Raw genomic sequence first — 24,747 nt, 5'->3', positions numbered from 1 at the left:
TAACAAACAGACCCCAAAACACAGTGACTTCAATTAGATAGAAATTTATTTTTCTCTCGTAAAGTAGTCCAGTGGTAATTATGTTGTTCAGGGCTGGTAGGAGCACTCTGCCTTTTTTTTTTTTCCTTCTTTTTTTTGTTTTTGAGACAGAATCTCACTCTATCTGCCCTGGCTGGAGTACAATGGCTCAATCTCAGCTCACCGCAACCTCCGCTTCCCAGGCTCAAGCGATTCTCATGTCTCAGCCTCCCGAGTAGCTGGGACTACAGGAACACACCACTGTGCCCGGCTAATTTTTGTATTTTTTCAGTAGAGACCAGGTTTCACTATATTGGCCAGGCTGGTCTCAAACTCCTGACCTCAAGAGATCCACCTGCCTCGGCCTCCCAAAGTGCTGGGATTACAGGTATGAGCCACCATGCCTGGTGCAGTCCATCCCTTTAAAAGTGTTATTTCTTCCTGGATACAGGTATTTTCTCCAGTGCTTAACCCTGTAGTGCAGTGGGAAGATTTTTTTAAGAAGGACCAGGGGGGCATATGCCCAATCCTTTTAGGAGTGCCCAGAATGCCACACGTAGCTCCTACTCACATTCCATTGGCCAGAACCTAATCAGATGGCCATATTGAGCGGCTAGGTAGCAAGCTAAAACTTGAATTCTGAGGAAGAAAAGGAGAACAGATGTTTTGGAACAATCAGCAGTCTTTTATAGTAATCTGTTGCTATTGACTCTCGTCAACTCTAGACCATCAGGTGGGATCCATTGTCTGAATACGTAAGTTTTATGAACAAACCTTGGACTGTGGGGAACTCACATCACGTTTTTACAGATGGTGAGTCAGTATTGAGAAGACAGAGGGTAAATAAAGCCATGGCTCTTGATTAATAAGTGGTATCAGAGTCAGCTTCCCACCCTGAAGTACATGCACCAGGCAAGGCCAAATCTGTCACTGCGGAATCGCCCAGTCCCCTTTCATACTGGACCATGTGGATGGAGACTTGTGGTGTCATGTGAACCTAACATTTCAGCAATTCCACTTAACTTTTCATTTTCTACAATCGTGCAGTTAACATCCAAATGTTTCCTAAAAGAAAGGTTTGAATTTAAAGGAAGAAAAAATCTTCACGGTCATCATCATTGTCAAATCAATTTGCATCAACATTTTTTGGAGGGCAAGGAATTGATTCAAGTTCTGAACAAATGGGCAGATAAAGAACACCGGTTTTTTTTCCTTTCAGTAGGCTGACAAAATATTTGACTGAATCAACAGGTTACTTGGTAAGGAAAAAATGTCCATAGACCTCATTTCTCTTCATTCAACTTATTGACTATATCATCTGTTCGACTTGGTTAGGATAACAGAATTATGGTTGACTTGGAACCAGGTGATCTCCTCATTATTATATTATTATCATATTATTATATGAGTTTGTAGATGAGAAACTCAAGGTACTCAGCTAAGATTTTATATTCCCTGGTGGAGCTGAGGACCAGAAACTATCCCCTGAATTCCAGACGAAGTTTCTTTCTGCTTCAACACTTTACTCCTGCCCCTTCCTGGCTGCCTGTTGAATTTCCCAACTGGCCTTCCTGAAAAGCAAGACGGGAAAGTGAGAGTTTTGACACAGCATTTACGGTCTTCGTTGAAGACAACTGGGTTGGCTGTTGGAACACAAGGTTGGAGTGTCTGGGCACGTAGACGTGATCCATTTTTTATCTTATTTAGTGGCAGAACAGTCCCGAGTTGCAAAGGGCTTCTTCTGTGCACAGAATCTGTCAGCGAGGCATTTTGGCTGAGGGTCACTCTAGCACAGGAACAGATGACAGGACGGCAGGCAGTCTGTCCCCTTCTAGGGAATAAGGCAAGGATTCCTTTAACACAATGTGACAACTAATCTCTCTATAGCATCTGACTGAGAGGTTTTAATTACTACTGTGATATACACACGTGATTTCTTTATACACATGCACAGCCGGGCTTCTATGTGTTTCTCTATTATTTTGCAGAGCATGTATCAGCACAGAGTGGGTTTATCCTGAATCATTCTCCTTCTTTTCTCCTTGTCTCTGCCTTTCTTTCTTTCCTTCTTTGTTTTCCTCCTCCTTTCATTTCCTGTTAATTTGTTAGAAAGGGCTTATTGATTTTATGATTTGAACATAAGGCTGGGTCCTTCAGCTCTCCTTCCCCTCTCAGAAACAGCAGTAAACCCTGTGGTCACAGGGATTGGAGGTGTGTTCACAGCCTTGCTGGCATTCAGATGAAGACCTCTTTGGGAGAGAGTGTGTGTGTTGGTATGAAAGAGCATTGTGCAGGAATGGCAAGAATCACAAAAATGAATTTGCAGAGAATACTCAAATCAGAGTTTCTTCTTGCTAAAGAATTAAACTGTGACCCAGTTCTGAGCCTGTGTCATCATACTACTGACTATCTGTATCACTTGCTATGTAAAAATATATGAGTATCTTATATCGTAGAGTATCTTGACTCTACAATGACAAGTGTCTGAATATTTGGAAGCATCAAAACATTTTACTTAGATTATTTGCTTATATTCAAATATGAGGTGACTTCTGTGATCAGTTTGAAACAGTATTTGAAAAATCCACTTACAGATCTCTCCAATGCTAGGCAAAACAATATTGCAAAAGATGCCAAGAAAAAGCTCTAGCAAACGGAAATACTGATCAAGCATGGTTTGAGCACCAAGGTCTTCCTTGATGAAGAATTTCCCAGTAATTAAATATGTATACATGGGCATCTGCTTAATTTAAAAAGAAAGAATATGAATGAAAGAGAAGGAATCTGAAATCATTATTATGATGACACCCTGTCAGAGTGAGGTCAATACTCAGTTTTCTTTTAATTGCATAGTCTGATAATGCCAAGCTTCAGGAGGGTAATTCTCTTCCCAAAGTTTATATTACCCCAAGTGCTAAATCATGTTGAGGGTTCATAAACCTCCCTCCTCAATTTCAGTTCTTACCAGGCACAAAACTAGAGCACTTTGGAGAGATGAATTGATGACACTGAACCTGCTACTAAAAGTTTTAGTGGAGAGGAAACTTCATCACCCCTGTTCCTGACTCCAGAAAAGTCCTCTTCACCATCTAGACGTGCTTCCTTCTGAGCACTCCAACAATTTCCGTCTTCTGCGCCTCTTGAGTCACTAGCATCTCACCCTCTGTTCCCTGCTATGCTGCCCTTATCCTTCTGCAGCATGTCTTGCTTTGGCCTGATAATGCAACAGCTTCCACAGCTCCTGCACATGGCTCAAACCATGGCGTACTGACCTCATCTAGTCCTTGGTTTGACTGGGCTGCCGAGGGTTTTAGCTCTACCAATCTTTCAGGGTCAATTCCATTATAAGATGTTTCCCTTCTACCAAGTATCTGACCAAGAATTGGATGGTTTTTCTGTAATCCAAATCTGCCCTGCACTTCTTCATTTCTAAACTTTTTTTTTGCTATTCCATCCTCTTGGAATGCACTTGCATCCTCAGTACTGCTTCCAACCTGTCAAAATTTTACATATTTCTAAAGATTCAGCCTAAATGTCTTATTTTCTCTAGGGCCTCTCCTCTAAGCCTCCATAGCACTTTGGTTGCAATTCTTAGGGGCTCTATCACACTCTTCATGGAGTAGGAGGCGGAGCCTTGGTGGGAGTCAGGAGGACAATGCAAGCTTCAGCCCTGTGACTGAGACGGCGTGTGGCCTTAAATGCATTCAGCAGTCTCCTTAAGCCTCTGTTTTCTCATGTGTCAACATGATGGCTTAAATTGTATGGCCTCTAAGAAGCTTCTGTTTAAAGCCCAGTGATTCTATGATTATAGTTTCAGAGTCTACATGTAATTCTCCTACAAACCTGCTAATTTCTTGAGGGCATGATTGATATCTTATTCACCTAAACATTATCTCTTTCTTCTTAGTGTAGTAGACACCTTATAAATGCTTGTTAAAGTAAAGAATGGATGAAACAATATCTCTTGTTGCAATTTGACCTCACTTTTTTTTTGTTTTCAGAAGATAAGGAAAAGAGATGATGGGCACTGTTTATTTCATAACTACTTATTACCTCCTTGTGTTCATATACAGTGCTTGCTTTGGCTAACCAGTTATATGCTGGACAGCAAATTTGGATTAAAATGAAGGTGGCTTTCCCATCCTTCTTTGATTGTCATTGTGTGTGTGTGTGTGTGTGTGTGTGCATATGGATTTTTCTTTTCCTAAATTGTCTGAGAAAATCATCAATTTACTTGAGTAGATAATTTCAACTTTCTGTCTGTCACAAAATAAGGTAGGCTTTCTATTTTTGAACAGAAGCCCAGTGCCTCTATTTAACTCCCCTCTGAAGCTCTCTGTGTTGGTTAACTGTATGGAGTAGGTGATCAGCCACGCGATATGATTTCAAAAATATGAGTGGGGCTGCCATCTGCCTAGCCATTGGTTGTCAAGAAAGAATTACACCTTTGGCTCCGGAAGGCTTTGCATATCCAAGAGTAGCCTGGTAAATCAGTATATCTTAAACTATTATTGATGATCCTTCAGGCCAGCAACTTCTACCCAAAGTGTATTCTACAAAACCCAAGTTCTGTGAGATGCTAATAGTTGTTCCATAAAAATGGGGCCTCAGTGATGAAATCAATTTAAGCAGCTACAATAAATAAAACCAGATTTTCTGAGCTGCAAGACTTCTCAGAGCCTTGAATAGGCTAATGTGCATAGTGGATTCCCAAGAGGCGGGTGCAGGAGGTCACAATTCCAAAACACATATGACGATAGAACCAGAAATCTCCCAACTATTCATTTTATTATTTATTTATTTATTTTTAAATCAAGTGACTCATGGGTCTAGATTTCCACTAAACACACTCTGGGAAAAGCTGCCATTGAGGGCTATAAGAGCTAGCCAAACACCAAACTCAGAGAGGCAAGCAAGACTGAAGTGAAGAAAAAGATATCCCAAGACAGACTAGACAGACTGCTGTCTCCAGCAGCTCAGCAAAGCTCTGCATGGCAGGTGGAGATGCTGAACAGGTGGTAGAGATCTCAATTCTGTCTGAGCCTCAGCTATCACCTTTTCCCTCACAAACTTGCACCTGACTCAGCTTAAATTGGCCGTCCTCACACCTCCACTGGATGACCTTGAGGGATCAGAGAAAGCGGTGCCATTTTACAGCACATTTGCTGAATGCTGGGCTCTGCACTTGGCAGCCAGAGGAAAGCTATGAGAATCCTAACTGCAGGAATTAAGAAGGCTTGCCTGTCTGATGCTAGAACTACTGCTTTGCTCATTACATCAAGAATTTAGTCTGCTCTGGGAGTGGTATCAATGGTAGGAGTGAGTAGGAGTGAGTTGATCGGAAATCAGTAAAGCCCATTTCTTGATAATGCATAGTTAAAACTAGACAGTGATTGGTTGTTTTACCTTAACTTTCCAAAAAACTTCCTGGATCTTTCTGTGTGAAAAATCCCAAAAACAAACAGGTGGACCACAAACACTAAGAGAAAGAGAATCTATTATGCAGAGAAATTTAAACTTTTTACAAGACTGATGTAGAAAATGAAGGAAACCCACTGTGCCCACCACATGGGAGGGAGAGAGAGGAGATGAGGAGTAGCAGTGAGCCCCTCAGGCCCTGAGCAGCCTGGGCCTGTGCTACAAAGCCCTAGGTTGGAGTCCGCTGTTCATGGTACATGGGAAAAGAACAGCACAATGAAAGGAGTGGCCGCAGATTATGCCAAACCGTCTTAGAGCGGGTGCTGCGCCCATACTGGTCTGCAGCGCCCGGCAGGTCCTCTCTGTCACAGCCCCATCCCACCCTGTTCCACTCATAACCACCACTCCTGCTCCTCTCTGCCAGCTCTCTCTGCATGCTCGGTCTGTCCCTCACCCAATGTCCCTGCTCCCACTGTGCACTTTGCTTTAAATGTCACAGGACTCAGTCTTCACCTCCCTGCTGTGACCTCCTTGAGGTCAGGGGGACGCACCCAGACTCATCCCTGTAGCTCTCGTCAATAGCATATGGTAGGCCAGGTAAGTATTTGCCAAGCCCTAGCTCCTCATTTCCTTTAAATTCATTCTACTTGTGCCTCGAGCTACTTACTCAGCATCAAGACGTTTCTTGCATTGCTGTGCTATTATTTGCCTTCATACATTGTGATATCACCCCGCCCAGTTAGACTGCAAGTGTCTGAAGGAGCACCCTTGTTCTCTATCGAGGTGCCGTGCCCATCCTGCATGGTCCGAACACGAGCTGATTGAGTGATGCGAGCAACAGCCCACACTTAACCAAGAGTCAAGGAGTGCCCGCTGCTCTAGCTGGACAGCACAGTGGAGAATGTTGCCTTTATGTTTAATAAGGACACCAGAATGTTTCCACATAAGAGAGCCAAGGATGAAGCTAATTTCTCCGTTTCCTCTCTAGCTCCCTGATTCAAGGGCTGGAGGACCAAGAATGAGGGGACAAGACAACTGTTTGGTTGGGTAGGGGAGGGGTGGGAGCAGCAGGACGGTGGTCCAGGAGGTGGAGCTGGACTGAGGACACAACAGCACTTCCTCATCTGCCAGGGTGGCAGCCCAGCAGGGGGCTAATGAGAAGTGAGGTGTGAGGCAGGAGGTTCTGCGATAAAGGCAATTATGGGCTGCTCAAACTGCTGACAGCATGCAGTCAGCTGCAGGGCCATTGGTGGTAACTGATGCTACCTGTGCTACAAAGCCCCCCTCCCTCCTAATGAGGTTATTACTGTCCTACTGGTTGAGGGACCTCCAGACCCTCTCTAATCCCCTCTTCTCACTTGTGAGCCCCAGCAGCCCTCCAGCTCTCTAAAAGGAAGGTGCTCTTAAGGTTTTGTCCATATAGTTAAGGGGGAGAAATGCCCATATCTGCCCAGCTCTTGGCCTTCTCTGGGTTCCAGACTGAGCAGAGGGAAGCAGATGATTGCTACGGTGCCCCCCAGCACTAACAATCTGTGCCTGTCCCACATCTAAGCTTGCCTCTCCCCGTGCCCAAATTCTGCCACTGATTCCTCATGAATGCCTGCTCAGCCTCAGGACTCAGCTCAGGATGTTCTTCCCAGGAAGCCTCCCTGGACCCTAACCCTGACGCTCCCTCCACTTCCCACCCTGGGTTGTCATGTTGCCTTGTTTTGCTCCCTAGCCTTACCTGTGGACTCCTCCAGCTCCTCATCTTGGTGCCTATCACAGTGTCTGCCCCCGGGTTCCATAAAAGTTGTGGACTGCATTAAACAAATGAACCAATCATTGAGACTGGCCACCTAGGTCAGTCCTGAGTGGCAAGACCTGGAGAGACCAAGGAGCCTATCTGCGCCTCTCCAAAGTTTAGAGCAGTGCTTAGGACCCTTCCTGGCATGCTGTGGGGGCTCAGTAATTGTTAGGACCCTTCCCTTTTGCTTTCTCCTCAATCCACGGAGACGCATGGCTCATTCTGTTAGAATATGACCCTCAGGGTGGTTTTCAGGACACTTCTGCTCTGAGAAGGGAGATATTCTAAAACAGCTTTGCAAGACTATTTTGTAAAAAGGGTATTCCCTCTCAAATCGTATTTCTCCCACACACTGGGAAAAAACCCTTCGCGATTTTACCAATACCAGACCTGTATCTGCTCCTAGCACTATTCTATCTCCCTCCTATGCTCAAGCCAATTCCTGCAGGTGCAGATCCCCTCTCAGCCCTGGCATCTTACTCTCCCAATGCCCAAGCTTCCAAAATCACCCCACTCACTCTCTGTCTTCTCTTTCCAACCCCAGCCCATATTTTCCTAAGCAGAAAGACATGAGATCGAATTTATTCCACGGTAAGAGTATCGACAGGGGCACAACGATTTCATTTGGGGAGAGGGAGAGATTTCTGGTTCTTCGGGGGACAGGAGCGCTACCTGATGCCCCTTTACGTGCCCCTGAAAGTTCTCCCCTTTCCTCCATACCCAACCTCCTGGCTGTGACCAGGAGGAAAGCCAGGAGAAAGAATCAGGATGCTAGTACCCAGATCCTCCAGCCTGCCCTAGCCTTGGAACAAAGACGTGGTCGCCGGCAGGAAGCAGCACGCATTCTCCACAGGCCCGTCAACCTGCCCGCAGCCTCCGTCCTGGAAAACGCCCGCCGCGCTCCACCTCTCACAACAGCTGGCCCGCGTGTCACAGCCAATTAGGCTTTGGAGGGAGTGAGAGGGAAAGCAGTGACACCGCATATTGACCCCTGCTGGCACGGGGCAGATGTGGAGGCCAGCACGCGTCCCCCGCACGGCCACGCCGCTAATTAATCACCTCGGCCACCGAGTCGTGACAGCGCTTTGCGCTCTGCGAGGCGCACGCGGAAGCAGGGGCCGGGCACCTGCGGAGAGAACGGCCGGCTGGGAAGCACAGGGCCACCAGCCGCCCCCTCTCTCAGCTGGCCTGGCAAGTTTGTTTCTGGCAAGCTTTCCCTGAAGCTGTTGGGGTTAAAAGGAAGGATGGAAAAGGAGGAAACTTTTTTGAAAGTCCTAAGTCATTACGTGTAGGACAGGTTGGTGGAGCCAGCGAGCTGGACACAGAGCAGGGGATTGGAGGCGCGCCAACCAAAGGAGCTCTCTCTGGGGTGGGCGTTTGGGAAGAGCTAATGGGATGCTCAAGGCTTTGCGTGGAAATGAGCCTGGAACTAGGTGGCTCTCAGTCTTGGCTTACCTATTTCCTCCTGCTGTCTCTGCAAATCCCCTTCATCCTGTTGTTGCTTCACCAGCTGTGTAGGGAAGGGGTGAAGTCACTGACTAAATGCCGAGGAGAATGCCTGCTTACACATCTTTCAAAATTGACTGAGGCTTGACCTAGACTTCATGGCCTCCAGGAAACCATCTGGAGTACACTGTGGGTGGCCTCCCTGTGACCCCGCTGCACCCCGCGTGTTCCCAATCATAGCACTCAAGACACTGAACTGGAATTGTCTATGGAGTGAGCACAAGGGTCCTATCAGTGTTACTCATCTCCATCACTCCAGGTCCTAGCACAGTGTGTGGAGCCAGCTTTGCACTTACAAATATGTGTGGAATGATTCATGTACAAGGCATGATCCTAACCTTCAAGGAGCTCATGGCCCCCTGGAGAGAGGTTCATATCAGTTAACTGCACTGCAGACCCTACAGGGTAAGGGGTGAAGGTGAGGAAGAGGCATGCCAGCCCCAGCTTAGCCACAAAGAACACAAGTGCTCCTATTTGTGGGCAACTGCTTTGCTGCTTTTGTGGAAATATTGGGTCAAGTCTACTCTGATTCTATTCAAGCTCGAAATAATAGCTGAAACAGGTCAACCACTGTATAGTTTATTCTTAGGCAACAACTCTTTCTTTCCTCCAGATAAAGCTCGCCCTGGTCACTCAAAAACTAAATATAAGTGAGGCTGCCTGAGGGCATGTGAAACACAGTTTGGGAACAGGTTATATGCTTCCACTTGGATTTAGGTGATTACAAATTTGTTTGTTCCGACATTAAGACTCATGACTGATTTATGCCTATGAGATTAAGCCCGAACTCTTAGTGTGTGTGAGAGCAATGCTTTTTGGCATCTGGCCCTGACAGATAACCACCCTGACATTGTCAGAAGAAGAGAAGAAGGTGGAGGAGGAGGAGGAGGAGGAGGAAGAAGAGGAGAAGAAGAAGGAGGAGGAGGAGGAAGAGGAGAAGAAGAGGAGGAAGAAGAAGGAGGAGAAGGAGAGAGGGGGAGAGGGAGGGGAGGGGGAGGGGGAGAAGAGCAGGAGGAGGAAGAGGAAAACAGGGAGTCAGGCAGGCATTCATTTTGCTGATATTACAGATAGCAAGTGGGATGGGTTAGACATTCTCGCTGCTAAGAAGGTTTTAGTTGAGTAACAAGTGCCATTTAATTTCTCCAGGTGTTGATGTCTTCCCTTGTCAAATGGGAATGATTATGCTCTTCTTGAAGTATTGGTCACACCCTGCCTTGCTTGGACATGTTTCTTAGAGAAGTAACCATTCCTGTGTGCATTATACTTTGACTTTTGATACTTCTTTTTTATATATGCTATGCCACAAATTCCAGTTTGTGACATTTGTAACTTAAAATTTTGGTGAGCAATAAAGGGACCAATGTTTGCTTTTGCAAAATAAATTTATCCAGAAAAGAGCTGGTCAGTTAAATGTTTTCTTCCTGCTATCTCAAGTGCTTTGTTTTTGTTTCTTTGCTTTTACTTGATGTTCAGCACTGTGCTAGTTACTACTGGGGAAGCAGAAAAATGTTTTACAGCTTTCTATTTTCTTACTTGGGATCTATATGTAAGTACATGTAAGTCTGTAGGTGAGCTTGAGAGTGTGTCTGCGTGTGAAAGAGTATGTGTGAGTGAGTGAGTGTGTGTGTGCATGTGATGAGTATGTGTTTGCGTATTGTGGAGGTCAGGACGTGTGGATGAATGTGTGAATGTGTGTGTGAAAGTGTATGTATAAGGGTATTTGTGTGATATCGACTGTGGGTGAGTAAGCACAGATGTGAGTATTTCATGCATGTGTGTTCACATGTGTGAGTAGGTGCGTGAGTGTGGGTATATGCGTAAGTGGGTAAGTGTGTGTAGCCATGAGCGTGTGTGTGAGAGAATGTATGGTTCCGTGTGTGTTAGCATGAACATGAATGCATTGCATGCACATGTGTGTGAATGATCATGTGTGCCTGCAGGTGCGTGTGTCTGCAAGTGTGTGTGCGTGTGTGTGTATAACGCAGCATGTTTGTGTATGTCAGTGAAAGCACCATGGTGTCTCTTACTGGGTAGTTCTGAAGAGCATTTACGCTCCTGAGAGCAGAAAGTCAGGAAGTCTTGGTAAAAACTTAAAAGGGCAGTCAGTCAACTTGTTTCTCAGTAAATCTCCAAATGACTCTTTTGACAGATCTTTTTTCCCCTAATTAGCCTTTAAAATGTAGAATCAAATAGGAAAAAAAAAAAATAGAGGAGTTCATCTGAAAAAAAGGAATGGAAAAATATCCCAGGAAACAAAACCCAGCACAAATGAATAGCTGGTAGGCTAGTGGTTGGTGGTATTAAAACAACGCAAAAACAACGAATTTCAGCTCCTTCATGGAGGGCAGCGTGGAGCTCTGGTTCTGCTCAGCGATCAGCAAAGATCATGGAATGCTTGACAACTTCCCTCCCTAACGTTTTGGCTTTTCATGAAAGATGGACAAACGTTTCCCATTTAAGGGGCAAAGGCTCCATCGTGTGGTCAAAAACAAAACTGCAGCTTCTCTCGAGCAATTTCAAAATAAATTTATAAAACAGTCTAGAGCACAGGGTAGGTAGGACCTACAGGCAAATGCGTGAGGCTAGGCAAGTTGCCTACCTCTCAAAGTCCTCCTCTTTTTGCAGCCCCGGTCTTTTCCTCTTTGCAAACTCCTCCTCTTCCCTTCAAAGGTTCCTTGCACTCTGCCACTAAAGCTGGCGAAATATCTGTCATTTACATCTTTTCCCTCATACATTTTCTCCTTATAAGGCAATGTTGCCACTTTACAAAAGAGGAAAGGCCAAGTTCAGATATCTGATTTCTGCACGTTAATTACAAAAAGGATGGGAGTTGAGTTTTGCCTAAAAGGATAACAGAGAGTGTGAGCAGTCACCTTTAAGAGAGAAAATTCACAAAATCTCCCTGTTTGCCAGTAAGGATACCACTTGAGATTTGATCCTTGGCTGAAGGTGGGCACAGGCATGATTAGGCCATCAGCCTAAAGAAGGAAACCTGGCACATCAGGCAGGTCATTTCTTGCAAGGGCCTTTAATCTGGTGAGCCACTGACATTTTTGCAGTTGCCTCTTTGAGTTTAAGGGAAATTACTGGCAGCTTTCCTGGCAGCCTTAAGGATCTAGGATCTAGTACACCCCAACAACTTAAGGAAGGTCCTTGGCTTTTATCATGGACATAAGTTATAGGACTGTAAACTAGAGCACAGGATACTCTCCATAGAATAGAAGACATTTGCCATTTAAAATGACTTTATGGATAAATCGTAGTGGCTAGCATGTTGAAGTGCTTTTGGTGACACCTGGAAGCTACTTAATAAACATTAACCATTATCATGATCCATAGGGTCACTTTTTAACATCAGTGCAATCTTCCTAATGACTTTATGATTAGAAATTCATATTATGGCTCTATTTTACAGATGAGAAAACTAAAGCTTTGAAAAGTTAGCCATCTTGCTGAGACTCTAGTTAAGCTGGAACTCCAATCCCAATTTGTTTGACTCCAAAAGTCAGGCTCTCAAGCACTAGGCCAAGCTATATTTAAGAAAATATAAAGATTAGGTATAGTGGCTCACACCTGCAATCTCAGCACTTTGGGAGGCCAAGGCCAGAGGATAGCTTGAGGCCAGGAGTTCGAGACCTGCCTGGACAACATACACCGTCTCTAAAAATAAAAAGAAAAGAAAATACAAAGACTTGGAAAGATGTTCATAATATATTGTTACGTTTAAAGGAAATGCTTACAAAATAATACACTATAACCCCATTGTGCATGTGTATGTGCATATGTAATAGACAGATAAATGTAGATACATAAAAATGGAGTGAAGGGATTAAGAGCAAGAACTTTGGAGTCCTTTTTCTGGCTTCAACTTCTGGTCTAGCCATTTTTTAGCATTGTTGGGGAAGTACAGACTAGGGTTACTTTTTCTGTACTTCAATAACCATCCTGACAGGATTATTGTAAGAATTAAATCAGGTGGTGCAAGTAAAACACTTGAGATCATATGCGGCACTTAGTAGCCACTCAACACACAATAGCTCTTATTACAGATATAGTCTGAAACTTTACAACGATGATCTAAACTTCGTGTGAATATGGGTGATGTTTATTTTTTTTCTTTGGTTTTATCTATATTTTCAAAGTGAACTTTTGTTAATGGTATAAAAAAGGAGAGAAAGCATTTTTAAAAGGATGCAGGTAGAGCCAGACGGTTAGAGAAGGAGCTGTGGATCAACAGTCAGTCAAAGGCCAAGTGGAGCCCATGGTGGCAAGGGGAGGGGACTCCATGCATTCATACTCCCAACTTCAGTACAGCCAGGTAGAACTGAGAGATTATGTGGATAATCAGACACGGTTCCCGCTTGTCTTAGTGCTGTAGAGACAACTAGCAGTTCCCAGCGTCTGGTTTTCCTTTCCTCCATGGTAACCTCTGGCCAGGTTCATGTCTACCTAGAATGCAGAACACATTTTTCAGCTTTCCTTGTAGTCGGGTGTGACCACATGACTAATTCAGGCGCACGGTATATCCATGCTATGTCACTTCTGGGAAGTGTCTTTAAAGGTAGAGGACATTGGCTCTTCACTGTTTCTCCTTGCTGTGCTGGAAGCTGTGCTTTATAGTTGTAGCTAGAGTGTTTGGGGCCATAATGAGGAAATCGTGTGTTACTGATAGAGAGGCAACAAGAAGGAATCCCAGTCACTGGTGGTCCTAGAGCCACCATACTAGGCACACTGCTTATTTTGGGACTTCATTTACATGAGGGAAAAATAAATTTCTGCCTTCTTGCAGCCACAGTTGTTTCGGATTTTCTGTAATTCACAGGTTACTGGCTTATAATAGGGAGCTACCTCAGAAGACACACGGCAATGCCTGGAGACACCTTTGGTTGTAACACCTGAAGAGGTGCTACTGGCATCTGGTAAACAGAAGCCAGGAAAATTGTTAAACAATGCACAGGACAGCCTCCACCACAAAGAATAACACAGCCCAAAATGTTAGTAGTGCTGAGGTCGAGAGCCCCTGCTTACAGCTGAATTACATCTTACCTGATACAAGGAGCTTCCTAAGAACATATCCATGATGGATTTTTAAGAATATTCGACCTGCTGAAGTATGGGCCTGGGGTTAGTCTGAGCGACAGAAAATCCCACCAGGTTGATTATAACACGTGCCAGGGGTCAGTGGGAATAAAAACCGTAAACTCCTGTTCTAGGCTGAGCCTCCCTTCCAGAGTAAGCATGGGATGATCAAATTAGGTTAGTTGTAAGGATCAATTCATTAAGCATTTCTAGATTGGGGCAGGTTGATTCCAGCTCAGGTTCTGGCTGAGAAGGCTGAACGTGGTAGCCCATGGATGGACATGTTATTCTCTTGATGTGTGTGGTAGATGGTGAGGTTGGCAGTTTTCTGTTCCATAGGGCTTATCATCTCTCTACAGGAGCTCGAGGGAACTCTTTAAAATCTCTGGATAGGCTATTTGAGAGGTTCTTGTGATCAAAGAGGCAAAATGATGTAGGTAACCGGTGTTAAAGAGTGGGAGTTCTAAGGTGACAGAGACTAGATGGAGAAGAGAAGCCAAAGATCAATAGAAATTAGAGAAGAGTGAAGACTTTGAAAGTAGTTGCTAGGGCAACTCAAGTGACTTAATTTAAAACTGGTCTCTGTAGCCAAAAAAAATTTAAATTATCCTATGTAGAAATAAAAAGAACAGTATTATAAGTCCCATGTGGCCATCAATTCATGGCCAACCTTATTTCATTTTGTACCCCAGCTATTTCCTGCACTACCCATACCCTAAGATTATTTTGAAACAAATTATATTATTTTTATACAAATACTTTAGTAACTACCTCTAAATACCAGACTATTTTAAAAACAACTGTAATATCATTATCAAACCTAAAACATTAACAATAATTCTTTAATATCATCAGATATTTAGTGTTCACATTTCTCTAATTATCTTATAATTTTTTATAATTTGTTTTGAATCAGGATCCAAATAAAGTTCACGCATTGTGATTGACTGACATCTCTTAAATCTCTTTTAATAGGTTCCTCCTCTGTGTCTTATTTTTCCCCTTGCAATTGGTTTGTGAAGAAACCACACTGTTTGTCCTATACATACTCTCATCGTCCAGGTTTTTCTGTCTTCATTCTCATGGTGCTAGGTAATATATTACTCTATCTCCTATATTTCCTTAGAAACGTAGGGATGCTCATATCTAGGCGATTGGTCAAATTTAGATGTGATTTTGATATTGTTGTTGTTGTTAAGGCTAATTCAGAGGTGGTCTTGTGTATTTCCACTAGAAAGTACATAAGGTCTTGTTATCTCTATTTCAATAATTATTGCCTGGATCCATTAGTTCCTGGGGGTTTCAAAATAGTGATCTTGAGCTACCTCTAATGGTCCAGGCTGTACAATTGGGTATCTATAAAGGTTCATCACACAATTTGCAGCTTTTTATTTATTTTCACCTAAGGAAAAGTATTTTCAAAATTTCTGGAATCAGTATAGCATCACGGATAAAGTCAAATTGCTATTGGTTGAAATCCTAGCCCCAGCACCTAATCGCTATATGACATGCTAGGTAAGTTCCTTAATTTCTCTGTGCTTTAATATCCTAATGTGTAAAATAAAAATACCATAACACACCACATGTAAAATGTGGTGAATGTTAAAAAGACTATATATCAGATACTTGATACAGAATAAACTCTCAGTAAAAAGTAACATTTATAGTCCCTTGTTCCATTGATTTTAAGATGCATTTTTTTTCACATGTTAGCATCTCTAAAATTGGGATGTATTTTATAATCTAAAGTATCGTGGGTTCAATGACATATGATTGCAGTAGACATACCTTTCTCTTGCCCATGTTCCTTGAGTCCAAGTCACTGGTGTTGCTATGGAGACTCAGATAATCAAAATGGGCTTTCTAAAGTGAGCATATTCTGTTAATAATTTCAATTGGCCCTAGAATTTTCCAATCTTTCACAGAAGTTCTCCATTCTAGAATGCTAAGTATGCATTCTGTATGACTTGTTTATGGCCCAACAAAGTTGAATTCTCAGAAATACTTTCCAAATTCTAATATTACTATGTGTTATTCAATATTTAAGAAAAAATAAAATAGCAATCTAAAAAGTCAATTGTTTCCTTGGCGTGGGTCACTTCAGGTTCTTCCCTCATAGCTCTCCCCTTCCTTTCCCCTTCTTCTCCCACCATAAAAAGTTAATCTTGGTTGGAGTTGCTTCCAAGATGGCCAAATAGGAACAGCTCTGGTCTACAGCTCCCAGTGAGATTGATGCAGAAGATGGGTGATTTCTGCATTTCCAACTGAGGAACCTGGTTCATCTCATTGCGACTGGTTGGACAGTGATGCAGGCCATGGAGGGTGAGCTGAAGCAGGGCAGAGCGTTGTCTCACCCACAAAGCACAAGGGGTCAGGGGATTTCCCTTTCCTAGCCAAGGGAAGCTGTGAGTGACTATACCTGGAGAAGCGGTACACTTCTGCTCAAATACTGTGCTTTTCCAATAGTCTTCACAACCAGCAGACCAGGAGATCCCCTCCTGTGCCTGGCTTAGTGGGTCCCACGCCCATGGAGCCTTGCTTGCTGCTAGTGCAGCAGTCTGAGATCGACCTGGGACACTGGAGCTTGGCAGGGGGAGGGGCCTCTGCCTTTGCTGAGGTTTCAGCAGGCTCACAGTGTAAACAAAGCTGCAGGGAAGCTCAAACTGGGCAGAGCCCACTGCAGCTTAGCAAGGCCTACTGCTTGTCTAAATTCCACCTCTGGGGCAGGGCGTATCTGAACAAAAGGCAGCAGACAGCTTCTGCAGACTTAACGTCCCTCCCTGACAGCTCTGAAGAGAGCAGTGATTATCCCAGCATGGCATCTGAGCTCTGATAACAGACAGACTGCCTCCTCAAGTGGGTTCTTGACCCCCATGTAGCTTGACTGGGAAACACCTCCCAGTAGGTGCCGACAGACACCTCATAGACAGGTGGGTGCCCCTCTGGCATGAAGCTTCCAGAGGAAGGATCAGGCAGCAATATTTGCTGTTCTGCAGCCTCCACTGGTGATACCTAGGCAAAGAGGGTCTGGAGTGGACCTCCAGCAAACTCCAACAGACCAGCAGCTGAGGTTCCTGTCTGTTAGAATGAAAACTAACAAACAGAAAGGAATAGCATCAACATCAACAACAACAAAAAAACCATCCACACCAAAACCCCATCCGTAGGTCACCGACATCAAAGACCAAAGGTAGATAAAACCACAAAGATGGGGAGAAACTAGAACAGAAAGGCTGAAAATTCCAAAATCCAGAATGCTTCCTCTCCTCCAAAGGAAAACAACTCCTTGCCAGCAAGGGAACAAAATCAGATGGAGAATGAGTTTGACAAGTTGACAGAAGCAGGCTTCAGAAGGTCGATAATAACAGACTTCTCCAAGTTAAAGTAGCGTGTTCTAACCCATCACAAGGAAGCTAAAAACCTTGAAAAAAGGTTACACAAATGGCTAACTAGAATAACCAATGTAGAGAAGACCTTAAATGACCTGATGGAGCTGAAAACCACAGTACGAGAACTTAGTGAAGCATACACAAGGTTCAATAGCTCATTCGATCAGGCAGAAGAAAGGATATCAGTGATTGAAGATCAAATTAATGAAACAAAGTGAGAAGATAAGTTTAAAGAAAAAAGAGTAAAAACAAAATGAACAAAGAATCCAAGAAATATGGGACTATGTGAAAAGACCAAATCTATGTTTGATTGGTGTACCTGAAAGTGATGGGGAGAATGGAGCCAAGTTAGAAAGCACTCTTCAGGATATTATTCAGGAGAACTTCCCCTACCTAACAAGGCAGGCCAACATTCAAATTCAAGAAATACAGAGAATACCACGAAGATACTCCTTGAGAAAAGCAACCCCAAGACACATAATTGTCAGATTTGCCAAGGTTGAATTGAAAGAAAAAATATTAAGGGCAGCCAGAAGGAAAGGTCGGGTCACCCACAAAGGGAAACCCATCAGACTAACGGTGGATCTCTTGGCAGAAACCCTACAAGCCAAAAGAGAGTGGGGCCAATATTCAACATTCTTAAAGAAAAGAAATTTCAACCCAGAATTTCATATCCAGTCAAACTAAGCTTCATAAGTGAAGAAGAAATAAAATCCTTTACAGACAAGCAAATGCTAAGAGATTTTGTCACCAGTAGGCCTTCCTTACAAGAGCTCCTGAAGGAAGCACTAAACATGGAAAGGAACAACCAGTAAAAGCCACTGCAAAAACATGCCAAATTGTAAAGACCATCAACACTATGAAGAAATTGCATCAATTAATGGGTGAAAAAACCAGCTAGCATCATGACAGAATCAAATTCACACATAACAATATTATCCTTAAATGTAAATGGGCTAAATGCTCCAATTAAAAGACACAGACTGGCAAATTAGATAAGAGTCAAGACAGTGTGCTGTATTCAGGAGACTCATCTCACATGCAAAGACACACACAGGCTCAAAATAAAGGGATGGAGGAAGATCTACCAAGCAAATGGAAAGGAAAAAAAAAAAAAAAAAAGCAGAGGTTGCAATCCTAGTCTCTGATAAAACAGACTTTAAACCAACAAAGATCAAAAGAGACAAAGAAGGCCATTACATAATGGCAAAGGGATCAATTCATCAGGAAAAGCTAACTATCCTAAATATATATGCACCCAATACAGGAGCACCCAGATTCATAAAGCAAGTCCTTAGAGACTTACAAAGAGACTTAGACTCCCACACAATAATAATAGGAGACTTTAACACCCCACTGTCAATATTAGACAGATCAACGAGACACAAAATTAACAAGGTTATCCAGGACTTGAATTCAGCTCTGGACCAAGCAGACCTAATAGACATCTACAGAACTCTCCACCCCAAATCAACAGAATATACATTCTTCTCAGCACCACGTCACACTTATTCTAAAATTGACCATATAATTAGAAGTAAAACACTCCTCAGCAAATGCAAAAGAATGGAAATCATAACAAACAGTCTCTCAAACCACAGTGCAATCCAATTAGAACTCAGGACTAAGAAATAACTCAAAACCACACAACTACGTGGAAACTGAGCAACCTGCTCCTGAGTGAGTACTGGGTAAATAATGAAATGATGGCAGAAATAAAGGTGTTCTTTGAAACCAATGAGAACAAAGACACAACATACCAGAATCTCTGGGACACATTTAAAGCAGTGTGTAGAGGGAAATTTATAGCACTAAATGCCCACAAGAGAAAGCAGGAAAGATCTAAAATCAACACCCTAACATCACAATTAAAAGAACTAGAGAAGCAAGAGCAAACAAATTCAAAAGCTAACAGAAGACAAGAAATAACTCAGATCAGAGCAGAACTGAAGGAGATAGAGACACAAAAACCCTTCAAAAAATCCATGAATCCAGGAACTGAGTTTTTGAAAAGATCAACAAAATTGATAGACTGCTAGCCAGCCTAATAAAGAAGAAAAGAGAGAAGAATCAAATAGATACAATAAAAAATAATAAAAGGGATATCACCACCGATCTCACAGAAATACAAACTACCATCAGAGAATATTATAAGCACCTCTACGCAAATAAACTAGAAAATCTAGAAGAAATGGATACATTCCTAGACACATACACCCTCCTAAGACTAAACCAGGAAGAAGTTGAATCTGTGAACAGACCGATAATAGATTCTGAAATTGAGGCAAAAATTAATAGCCTACCAACCAAAACCAGGACCAGATGGATTCATAGCCAAATTCTACCAGAGGTACAAAGAGGAGCTGGTACCATTCCTTCTGAAACTATTCCAATCAATAGAAAAAGAGGGAATCCTTCCTAACTCATTTTATGAGGCCAGCATCATCCTGATACCAAAGCCTGGCAGAGACACAAGAAAAAAAGAGAATTTTAGGCCAATATCCCTGATGAACATCAATGCGAAAATCCTCAATAAAATACTGGCAAACTGAATCCACCAGCACATGAAACAGCTTATCCACCACAATCAAGTTGACTTCATCCCTGGGATGCAAGGCTGGTTCAACATATGCAAATCAATAAATGTAATCCATCACATAAACAGAACCCAAGACAAAAACCACATGATTATCTCAATAGATGCAGAAAAGGCCTGTGACAAAATTCAACAGCCTTTCATGCTGGTATCGATGGAATGTATCTCAAAATAATAAGAGCAATTTATGACAAACCCACAGTCAGTATCATACTGAATGGGCAAAAACTGGAAGCATTCCTTTTGAAAACCGACAGAAGACAAGGATGCCCTCTCTCACCACTCCTATTTAACATAATATTGGAAGTTCTTGCCAGGGCAATCAGGCAAGAGAAGGAAACAAAGCGTATTCAACTAGGAAAAGAGGAAGTTAAATTGTCTCTGTTTGAAGATAACATGATTGTATATTTAGAAAACCCCATTGTCTCAGCCCAAAATCTCCTTAAGCTGATAAGCAACTTCAGCAAAGTCTCAGGATACAAAATCAATGTGCAAAAATCATGAGCATTCCTATACACCAAGAACAGACAAACAGAGAGCCAAATTATGAGTGAAATCCCATTCACAATTACTACAAAGAGAATAAAATACCTAGGAATCCAATTTACAAGGAATGTGAAAGACCTCTTCAAGGAGAAACACAAATCACTGCTCAATGAAATAAAGGAGGACACGAACAAATGGAAGAACATTCCATGCTCATGAATAGAAAGAATCAATATCGTGAAAATGGCCATACTGCCCAAGGTAATTTATAGATTCAGTGCTATCGCCATCAAGTTACCACTGACTATCTTCACAGAATTGGAAAAAAGTACTTTCAAGTTCATATGGAACCAATAAAGAGCCCACATAACCAAGACAATCCTAAGCAGAAAGGGCAAAGCTGGAGACATCATGCTAACTGACTTCAAACTTTACTACAAGGCTACAGTAACCAAAACAGCATGGTACTGGTACCAAAACAGATGTATAGACCAATGGAACAGAACAGAGGCCTCAGAAATAACACCACGCATATACAACCATCTGATTTTTGTCAAAACTGACAAAAATAAGCAATGGGGAAAGGATTCCCTATTTAATAAATGGTGCTGGGAAAACTGGCTAGCCATATGTAGAAAGCTGAAACTGGATCTCTTCCTTACACTTTACACAAAAATGTGTTAAAGATGGATTAAAGACTTAAATGTAAAACCTAAACCATAAAAACCCTAGAAGAAAACCTACGTAATAGCATTCAGTACATAGGCATGGGCAAAGACTTCATGATTAAAACACCAAAAACAATGGCAACAAAAGCCAAACTAGACAAATGGGATCTAATTAAACTAAAGGGCTTCTGCACAACAAAAGAAGCTATCATCAGAGCGAACAGACAGCCTACAGAATGGGAGAAAATCTTTGCAATCTATCCATATGACGAAGGGCTAATACCAAGAATCTACAAAGAACTTAAACAAATTTGCAAGAAAAAAAAAAAAAACTACCCCATCAAAAAGTGGGCAAAGGATTTGAACAGACACTTATCAAAAGAAGACATTTATGCAGCCAACAGACATATGACAAAATGTTCATCATCACTGGTCATCAGAGAAATGCAAATCAAAACCACAATGAGATATCATCTCACACCAGTTAGAATGGCAATCATTAAAAAGTCAAGAAACAGATCCTGGAGAGGATGGGAAGAAATAGAATTACTTTTATACTGCTGGTGGGAGTGTAAATTAGTTAAACCATTGTGGAAGAGAGTGTGGCAATTCCTTAAGGATCTAGAACTAGAAATACCATTTGACCCAGAAATCCCATTACTGAGTATATACCCAAAGGATTATAAATCATGCTACCATAAAGACACATGCACATGTATGTTTATCGTGGCACTATTCACACTAGCAAAGACTTGGAACCAACCCAAATGTCCATCAATAAGACTGGATTAAGAAAATGTGCACATATACCCCCATGGAATACTATGCAGCCATAAAAAAGGATGAGTTCATGTCCTTTGCAGGGACATAGATGAAGCTGGAAACCATCATTCTCAGCAAAATATCACAAGGACAGAAAACCAAACACCACATGTTGTCACTCATAAGTGGGAGTTGAACAATGAGAACACATGGACACAGTGAGGGGAACATCACACACTAGGGCCTCTTGGGCAGTGTGGGGGATAGGGGAGGGATAGCGTTAGGAGAAATAGCTAATGTAAATGACGAGTTGATGGGTGCAGCAAACCAACATGGCACATGTATACCTATGTAACAAACCTGCACGTTGTGCTCATGTACCCTAGAGCTTAAAGCATATATATTTTTTAAAAAGTATATACCTTAATTTAAAAATATTGCTTAAAAATGCTAACAATCATCTGAGCCTTCAGTTGTAATCTTTTTGCTGGTGGGGGCTCTCGCCTTGATGTTGATGCCTGTTGACAGATCAGGTTGATGTTGTTGAAGGTTGAGGTGGCTATGGGAATTTCCTAAAATAAGACAACAATGAAACTTGCTGCATTAATTGTCTTTTCTTTTACACAAAAGATTTATCTGTAACATATCATTGTTTGATAGCATTTTACCCATGGTAGAATTTTTTTTTCAAAGTTGAAGTGAATCCTCTGAAGCTTTGCTGCTGCTTTATCCAATAAGTTTGTGGAACATTCTAAATACTTTATTGTCATTTCAACAATGTTAAAACATCTTTATCAATAAAAAATTCCATTTCAAGAAACCACTTTCTTTGTTCATCCACAAGCAGCAACTCCTCATCTGTTAAAGTCTTATCAAGAGATGGCAGTAATTTGCTCACATCTTCAGACTCCATTTCTACTTCTAGTTTTTTTGCTATTTCTTTTGTTTGTTTGTTTGTTTGTTTGTTTGTTTGTTTTTGAGACGGAGTCTCGCTCTGTCGCCCAGGCTGGAGTGCAGTGGCCGGATCTCAGCTCACTGCAAGCTCCGCCTCCCGGGTTCACGCCATTCTCCTGCCTCAGCCTCCCGAGTAGCTGGGACTACAGGCGCCCGCCACCGCACCCGGCTAGTTTTTTGTATTTTTTAGTAGAGACGGGGTTTCACCGTTTTAGCCAGGATGGTCTCGATCTCCTGACCTCATGATCCGCCCGTCTCGGCCTCCCAAAGTGCTGGAATTACAGGCTTGAGCCACCGCGCCCGGCCTTTTTTTGCTATTTCTACACATCTGCAGTTACTTCCTCTACTGAAGTCTTGAACCCCTCAAAGTCATCTATAAGGATTAAAATCAAGTTTTTCCAAACTTCTGTTAATGTTGGTATTTTAACCTTCCTCCATGAATCATGCGTGTTCTTGATGGAATCTACAATAGTGAACGCCTTTTGGTTTTCAATGTACTTTGTCCAAATCCATCAGAGGAATCACTATTCATGTTAGTTATCATCTTATAAAATGTATTTCTTAACTAATGAGATTTGAAAGTCAAAATTACGCTAACTGTGAACTGCAAAATGGATGTTGTGTTGGCAGGCATGGAAACAACATTCATCTCTTTGTACATCTCCATCAGAGCTCTTGGGTGACCATGTGCATTGTCAATGAGCAATAACATTTTGAAAGGAATCTCCTTTTTTCCTGAGCAGTAGGTCTCAATTATGGAATTAAAATATTCAGTAAACCATGCTGTAAACAGATGTTCTGTCATCCAGGCTTTGTTCCATTGATAGAGGTTAGACAAAGTAGATGTAGCGTAATTTTTAGGGGCCATAGGATTTTCTGATGGTAAATAAACATTGGCTTCAACTTCAGGTTACCAGGTACATTAATTAGCCCCCAACAAGAGAGTCAGCCTGTCCTTGGAAGCTTTGAAGCCAGACATTGAATTCTTTCTAGCTATGAAAGCCCTAGACGGCATCTTCTTCTGATACAAGGTGATTTTGTCTACACTGAAGATTGTTGTTGAATGTAGCCACCTTGATTAATTATCTTAGCTAGATTTTCTGGATAACTTGTTGCAGCTTCTACATCAGCACCTGTCCCTTCACTTTGGACTTCTGTGTTATGGAGATAGCTTCTTTCCTTAAACCTCATGAATCAATTTCTGTGAGTTTCAAACCTTTCTCCTTCAGCTTCCTTACTTCTCTCAGCCTTCATAGAATTAAAAAGAGTTAGGGTCTTAATATGGAATAGGCTTTGGCTTAAGGGAAAGTTGTGACTGGTTTAATTATCTATCCAGACCATTAAAACTTTCTTCATATCAGCAATAAGCCTGTTTCACTTTATTATTGTTCATGTGTTTACTGGAGTAGCACTCTCAATTTCCTTCAATAACTTTTTCTTTGCATTCGCAACTTGTCTGTTTGTCATAAGAGACTTGGCTGTTGCCCTGTCTCAGCTTTTGACATGCTTTCCTCACTAAGCTTAAGCTTAAGGAAGAGACAGGGGAGGGGCAGGTTAGTAACGCAGTCAGAACACATACAACATTTATCAATTAAGTTCACTCTCTTCTATGGGAGTGGTTCTTAGCATACCAAAACAATTACAGTAGTAAAATCAAAGATCACCAGTCACAGATCACAATGACAGATTATAATAATAATGAAAATGTTTGACATATTGTAAGAATCACCAAAATGTGAAACAAAGTGACCATATGCTGTTGGGAAAATGGTACTGAAAGACTTGGTCAAGGCAGGATTTCCACAGACTTTCAACTTATAAAAAAGTGCAAAAGTGCAGAAGTGCAAAGTGCTATATAGCAAAGTGTAATATAATGAGGCAGACCTGTATTTATTTTTTATTTTATTTTTAATTGACACATAATAATTGTACATATTTATGGGACTCAGAATGATGTTTTGATACATGTATACATTGTGCAATAATTATATCAGGATAACTAGCATATCCATCACATCAAACATTTATTATTTCTTTGTGGTTAGAGCATTCAAAATTCTCTCTTCTAGCTATTTTGAAATATAC

The sequence above is a fragment of the Macaca fascicularis genome, chromosome 1 (genome assembly GCF_037993035.2).
Source record: "Macaca fascicularis isolate 582-1 chromosome 1, T2T-MFA8v1.1".
Lineage (NCBI taxonomy): Eukaryota > Metazoa > Chordata > Mammalia > Primates > Cercopithecidae > Macaca > Macaca fascicularis.
This window is presented reverse-complemented; position numbering follows the sequence as displayed.